The 7,611-nt window shown below is 39.7% G+C and overlaps 1 pseudogene; it reads right to left on the minus strand.

Annotated features, from left to right (window-relative positions):
* Nucleotides 1–202: 202 nt before the first annotated feature.
* On the minus strand, nt 203–1,160 carry LOC139360678 (cytochrome c oxidase subunit NDUFA4 pseudogene; annotated as a pseudogene).
* Nucleotides 1,161–7,611: the final 6,451 nt, after the last annotated feature.

A 7,611-nucleotide genomic window follows, 5' to 3' on the forward strand; every position in this document is an offset into this window, starting at 1 on the left:
TCTGGCTGTTCATCTGTAACTTTGTCATCTTCTTCATAAAAAATGGATAAACATATTTACTGATCAGTGTTAAAACCCAACACGATACAGTAACATGATTTTGTGCACTTAGAGGAGAAATATTACCTAATTAAGTGGAAAATTGTGCAAAGGGCCTCTGGAAGACCTTCACTCTAAGCTGTTTTGTAGGGAAACATTTCATTTAGAAGTCTGGACATTTTTTCTTCAGTTTGCTCTAATCTACATTCACCGAGTAGAACTTGTATTGATCACTGGGTCCCAGTTTATTTCAGGGTTCTGTGGGATTCTTTCTGTCCCAACTAGCATCTGGGTTAAACAGTGCCAGATGAAAGACATGCAGACCTGCTCTAGTGCCTCCTGCTCAAATACATACAAAGAGAGGGATGTCAAACTCGAATGCATTCTGGCCTGACCAATGGTGGAGCTTGTGTGTAGCCTGGAAGGAGAGAAGAAAAATATTTCAGGCCCGGATCTAAGTAGTCTAATGCAGTGTTTGATTTTTGGAGGAGACTTAGGTAAAACAGAAGAGTTAATAATACTCCTTGTTTCATAACATGCTACTCGTTACTGATGTGAGGCCCTATTTGTTTATTTATTTTACAATGCTAGGTGCCCCCATTTGCCTATTACCCAATCCAAGAGCTAGACTATTACTAGTAACTTACTTATATCCACCTCTAAGCTCCCCCTCACTGCATCCTCATGACCCTTCACTCCCACCAGAAGCAACCCTAACCTGAATTGTGTAGTTGGCATTCTTTTGATTTTTGTTGCAAATAAGTATATACTCTTGTTTTCTTTTTTGAGGCAGGGTCTCACTCTGATTGTTCAGTATGGAGTGCAGTGGTATGATTTTGGCTCACTGTAGCCTCGACCTCCCTGGCTCAGGTGATTCTCCCACCTCAGCCTCCTGAGTAACTGGGACTACAAGAGCGCGCCCTGACACCTGGCCAATTTTTTTTGTAAAGACAGGGTTTAGCCATGTTGCCCAGGCTGATCTCAAACTCCTGGACTCAAGCCCTCCATCTGAATCTGCCTCCCAAAGTGCTGGGATTACAGGCGTGAGTCACTGTGCCCAACCATTATCCTCTTCAGTTTTGCTTGATATTGAGTTTTATAAAAAGGGTATCACACCGCATGTGGTCCTGTGGGAATTGCTTTTCTCAAACTAACATTTATCCATTGTTGAGCATAAAACTGCAGTTCCCCCATTTGCCTTGCTACATAATATATCATGGTGTGGATTTGTCACAGTTTATCTAGTCATTCTCTTGTTCGTGAGCATTTGTAGTGTGACCAGGTTTTTGCTACTGTGGCCAGAACTGCTGTGAAATTCTTCTCCAGTGGACATTGAGAAGAATTGCTGAGTTGTGAATGTTCAACTTTATGTACTGATGACACATTGTTTTCCAAACTGGTTGTGTTCATTTATATTCCCAACATGTGGCTAGCTGTGTGAGATCCCACTGCTCTGCATCCTCTCTAACCTTTGATGTTGCTAGGTTTCTAAATCTTTGCCAATCAAATGAGTATAAGATTTATGTTGTAGTCATGTTTAGCATTTCCCTGACTACTGATGAGCTGAGCATATCTTCACGTGTTTATTGGCCACATAGTTTCCTTCTTCTGTGGAATTCCTGTTCATAATCTTTGTCTACTTTCCTACCCGACTGTTTGCCTTTCCTTATTGATTTCTAGGAGTTGTCAAAATATATTCTTGATACCAGCCTTTTGTCAATTGCATGTAGGATAAATATCTTCTTCCAGCTTGTACCATGTATTTCCACTTTTATATGATATATTTTAAAATTGATGTAGAACAGGTCAGGAGAGGGGGGTCACACTTGTAATCCTAGAAGTATGGGTGGCCAAGGTGGGTGGATCACCTGAAGTCAGGAGTTCGAGACCAGCCTGGCCAACGTGGTGAAATCCTGTCTCTACTAAAATACAAAAATCAGCCAAGTGTGGTGGCAGGTGCCTGCAATCTCAGTTACCCAGGAGACTGAGGCAGAAGAATCGTTTCAACTCAGGAGGCAGAGTTTACAATGAGCTGAGATCATGCCATTGCACTCCAGCCTGGGTAACAAAAGTGAAACTCTGTCTCAAAAAAAAAAAATTAAAAGATGAAAAATAAAAAAAATGATGTATAACATACATACAGAAAATCACAGAAACCTAAGGGTACAATCTTAACACAGTTCTACACCCATGTAACCACCATGCATATCAAAATAGAGAACATTTTCAACAGCCTCCATCCCCAAAAAGAGAATTTTGAGAGAAGATGAGGAACCAGTAAGGAAGATTGAGGAGTGATCACTGAGATTGGAATAAACCCAACGTCTTCTCCTTCTGGTAATGGCAGACTAGATAATTCAGATAAACCCTCTGTGTTGACCATCACTTAGTTGGCCATCTGGTTGCACTCAGTCTACAGCCTTGCTCTCTCTCTCTCTGATGATTGGGCTGATACTGCATAGTTCAATGACCCAACCCTCTAGTCATGTGGTTGGTCTTTCTAGTATGGCCAACCTCCATTCAGAGTCATCTCATTACATAAACTATCTAGGGGCCTACCATGATTCACCTCATTAGCATAAACCATGAAGCGTGGTCCATGGGGCCCACCAGGAATAACAAAGCCGCACCTATCTCTTGGGAAATTGCAAGGGATTAGAGGTTATCTCCCAGGACTCAGGGACAAAGTCCAGGCAAATTCTTTATTATACATTAAGTGCACAGAAAAATGCACATTATAGAAAAAATTCATCTTATTGGGATAGAAATATACTGCTATGGTTTGGATACGATTGGTCTGTCCCTGCCAAAAGTCATGTGGAAATTGGATCTCCAGTGTGGTGGTGTTGGGAGGTGGGACCTTGTGGGAGGTGTTTGGGTCATGGAGACAGAACCCTCATGAACAGCTTGCTGCCGTTCTCGAGGTAGTGAGTGAGTACTGGCTCTGGTGAGACTGGATTAGTGCCCACAATGGTGGGTTTGTTATAAAGCCAGCATGCCCCTCAGGTTTTCCCTCTTTGCACATGTCTGCTTCCCCTTTGGCCTTTTCCACTATGTTTTGGCCTAGGAGGTGGCTGTCACCAGAAGCTGAGCAGTTACTTTTGCCATGCTTCCTTTACTTCCCAGCTTGCTGAATCATGAGCTAAGTAAACCTCTTTTATTTTTAAATTACCCAGTCTCAGGTATTCTGTTACAGCAACACAAAACAGACTAAGACACAGACTAGCAATGTCCCAGTAGAGGGAAAAATGGTAGTAAGTTGGTGCAAAAGTAATTGCAGATTTTGCCGTTACCTTTTTTTTTTTTTTTTTTTTTTTGACAGAGTTTCTTTCTTGTTGCCTAGGCTGGAGGGCAATGGCTGAATCTCGGCTCACTGCAACCCCCGCCTCCCAGGTTCAAGCGATTCTCCTGCCTCAGCCTCCCGAGTAGCTGGGATTACAGGCACCCCCCACCACGTCTGGATTTTTTTGTGTGTGCTTTTAGTAGAGACGGGGTTTCACCATGTTGGCCAGGCTGGTCTGGAACTTCTGACGTCAGGTGATCTGCCCACCTTGGCCTCCCAAAGTGCTGGGATTACAAGCATAAGCCACCGCACCTGGCCCGTCATTACTTTTAACAGCAAAAACTTCTGCACCAACCCAACACTACAAACAACTCAATGCATGTAATTCAACAACTTGAATTGTTGTTGAATGGACTAATTCTTTTAAAAACACAAATTATCAAAACTCACCCAATATAAAATAACTTGAATAGTCCTGTAAAGACATTGAACTTTGGGAGGCCAAGGTGGGAGGATTGTCTGAGCTCAGAAGACCAAGACCAGCCTGGGCAACAAAGTGAGACCCTATCTCTACAAAAAAAATTCTATATAGAAAGAAATGGAATTCATAGTTAAACACCTTCCAAAAAAGATATTCCGAGCCCCGATGGCTTCACTGGCAAATTTCACCAAACATTCAAAGAAGAATTAATACGAACTCTACAATATCTCTTCCCAAAAATAGAACAGGAAGGACTACTTGTCAACACATTTTACGAGGCCAGGATTACCCTGATACCAAAACCAGCCAATGACAGTATAAAAGAAGCAAGCAAGAAACAACAGACCACCAACTCTCATTAACATAAATGTGAAAATCATCACAAAATATTAGCAAACTGAATCCAGCAATGTCTAAAAAGAAAAACATCGCTCAACCATGTGAGGCTTATTTCAGGAATGCAGGGTTTTTCAATGTTAAAAAACAATCAATTGATTCCATTATATTAATGGTCAATAAAAGAAAGAAAGATATGGTCATATTAATTGATGTATAAAAAGCCTTTAGCAAAATTCAACATCTATTCAGGACATAAACTCTCACCAAACTAAGAATGGAAAAGAACTTCCTCAACTTGATAAAGGGAATCTACAAGAAAACCCACAGCTAATATCATAGTTAAGAGTAAACAACTGAATGTTTTCCTCCTATGTTCATGAACAACACAAGGAAAAAAAAAAAAAAAACAACACAAGGTTGTGTACTCTTGCCACTTCTATTCAATATCATACTTAGAAGTCCTTCCTACTGTAATAATTCAGGAAATAGAAATAAAAGACATTCGGAGAGGAAAAGAAGAAACAAAACTGCCTGATATTCACAGATGACATTATTATCTATGCAGAGAATCCCATGGAATCTACAAAAAAATTCCAAGAAATAACAAGTGACTTTACGAAAGGTAAAGCATATATGCTCAATACACAAAAATCAGTTTTATTTGTATATACAGTAAGTATATAAATGGAAACAAAGCATTTAAAAACCAGTGTCATTTGCAATAGCTCCAAAAATGAAAAACCTAGGTATGAATCAGAGAAATTCTAAGTCCTGAAAACTACACAATGCTAATAAAAAATCCAGGAAGGCCTAAATAAAGGGAATAAACATGAGTATACTTTGTTTATGAATGGGAACACTCAATAAATATATGAGTTCTCCTTGTATTCATCTATAGATATAACGCAGTATAATTAAACTGACAGTAACATTTTTTGTAGACATGCACAACATGATTCTGTAATTTATACTGAAAATCAAAAGAACTACAATCATTAAAACAATTTTAAAAAGAATAAAGTTGGAGGAATCACTTTACCTACTTCTGTTCTTTTTCTTTTCCTTCCTTCCTTTCTTCCTTTCTTTCTTCCTTCCTTTCTTCCTTCCTTCCTTTCTTTTTCTTTCTTTCTTTCTTTCTTTCTTTTTCTTTCCTTCTTTCTCTCTCTCTCTCTCTCCCCCACTCTCTCTCTCTGTCTCTCTCTCTCTTCCCCTCTCTCTCTCCCCCCCGTCTCTCTGTCTCTCTCTGTCTCTCTCTCTCTCTCTCTCTTTCTTTTTTGACAGAGTCTCATTCTGTTGCCCAGGCTGGAGTGCAGTGACAAAATCTTGGCTCACTGCAGCATTTAACTCCCAGGCTTAAGTGATCTTCCCGCCTCAGCCTTCTGAGTAGCTAGGACTAAAGGTGTGCACCACCACACCTAAGTTTTTTATTTTCTTGTAGAGATGTGGTCTCACATGTTTCACAGGTCTCACTACATTGCCCAGGCTGGTCTTCAGTTCCTGAACTCAAGTTGTCCTCCTGGTTTGGCCTCCCCAAATCCACTTTATTATTATTATTATTATACTTTAAGTTCTGGGGTACATGTGCAAAACGTGCAGGTTTGTTACATAGGTATACATGTGCCGTGTTAGTTTGCTGCACCCATCAACTCATCATTTACATTAGGTATTTCTCCTGATGCTATCCCTCCCCCAGCCCCCCACCCCCCAACAGGCCCCGGTGTGTGATGTTCCCCTCCCTGTGTCCATGCCAAAACCCACTTTTAAGACTCGTCAGAATACTACACTAATTAAGACAAGTGTGTTATTAGCAATGGGGTAGATATAAGTCAGGGAAATATATAGAGATTCCAGAAACAGGCCCTGCTGTGTGATGTTTCACTCCCTGTGTCCATGTGTTCTCATTGTTCAACTCCCACTTATGAGTGAGAACGTGTTATGTCTGCTTTTCTGTTCCTGTGTTAGTTTGCTGAGAATGATGATTTCCAGCTTCATCCGTGTCCCTGCAAAGGATGTAAACTCATCCTTTTTATGGCTGCATAGTATTCCATGGTGTATATGTGCCCCATTTTCTTTATCCAGTCTATCATTGATGGCCATTTGGGTTGGTTCCAAGTCTTTGCTACTGCAAACAGTGCTTCAATAAACATATGTGTGCATATGTCTTTGTAGTAGAATGATTTATAATCCCTTGGTTATATACCCAGTAATGGGATTGCTGGGTCAAATGGTATTTCTGGTTCTAGATCCTTGAGGAATCACCACACTGTCTTCTGCAATGGTTGAACTAATTTACACTCCCACCAACAGTGTAAAAGCATTCCTATTTCTCCACATCCTCTCCAGCATTTTTTTTTTACCTGACTTTTTAATGTTCGTCATTTTAACTGGCATGAGATGGTATCTCATTGTAGTTTTCATTTGCATTTCTCTGATGACCAGTGATGATGAGCTTTTTTTCATATGTTTGTTGGCCACATAAATGTCTTCTTTGAGAAGTGTCTGTTCATATCTTTGCCCAATTTTTTATAGGGTTGTTTGTTTTTTTTTTCTTGTAAATTTGTTTAAGTTCTTTGTAGATTCTGGATATTAGCCCTTTGTCAGATGGACAGATTGCAAAAATTTTCTCCCATTCTGTAGGTTGCCTGTTCACTCTGATGATAGTTTCTTTTGCTGTGCAGAAGCTCTTTCGTTTAATTAGATCCCATTTGTCAATTTTGGCTTTTGTTGCCATTGCTTTTAGTGTTTTAGTCATGAAGTCTTTGCCCATGCCTATGTCCTGAATTGTATTGCCTATGTTTTCTTCTAGGGTTTTTATAGTTTTAGGTCTTACATTTAAGTCTTTAATCCATCTTGAGTTAATTTTTGTATAAGGTGCAAGGAAAGGGGGTCCAGTTTCAGTTTTCTGCATATGGCTAGCCAGTTTTCCCAACACCATTTAGTAAATAGGGAATTGCTTCCTCATTGCTTGTTTTTGTCAGGTTTGTCAAAGATCAGATGGTTGTAGATGTATGGCATTATTTCTGAGGCCTCTGTTTTGTTCCATTGATATCTATCTATCTATATCTAGATAGATAGATAGATAGATAGATAGATAGATAGATAGATAGATAGACAGATAGATAGATAGATATACTGGTACCAGTACCATGCTGTTTTGGTTACTGTAGCCTCGTAGTAGAGTTTGAAGTCAGGTAGCGTGATGCCTCCAGTTTTGTTCTTTTGGCTTAGGATTGTCTTGGCTATACGGGCTCTTTTTTGGTTCCATATGAAATTTAAAGTAGTTTTATCTAATTCTGTGAAAAAAAGGCACTGGTAGCTTGTTGGGGATAGCATAAAATCTATAAATTAGTTTGGGCAGCATAGCCATTTTCACGATATTGATTCTTCCTATCCATGAGGATGGAATGTTTTAAAATTTGTTTGTGTCCTCTCTTATTTCCTTGAGCAGTGGTTTGTAGTTCTCCTTGAA

Source organism: Macaca nemestrina, chromosome X (genome assembly GCF_043159975.1).
Source record: "Macaca nemestrina isolate mMacNem1 chromosome X, mMacNem.hap1, whole genome shotgun sequence".
Lineage (NCBI taxonomy): Eukaryota > Metazoa > Chordata > Mammalia > Primates > Cercopithecidae > Macaca > Macaca nemestrina.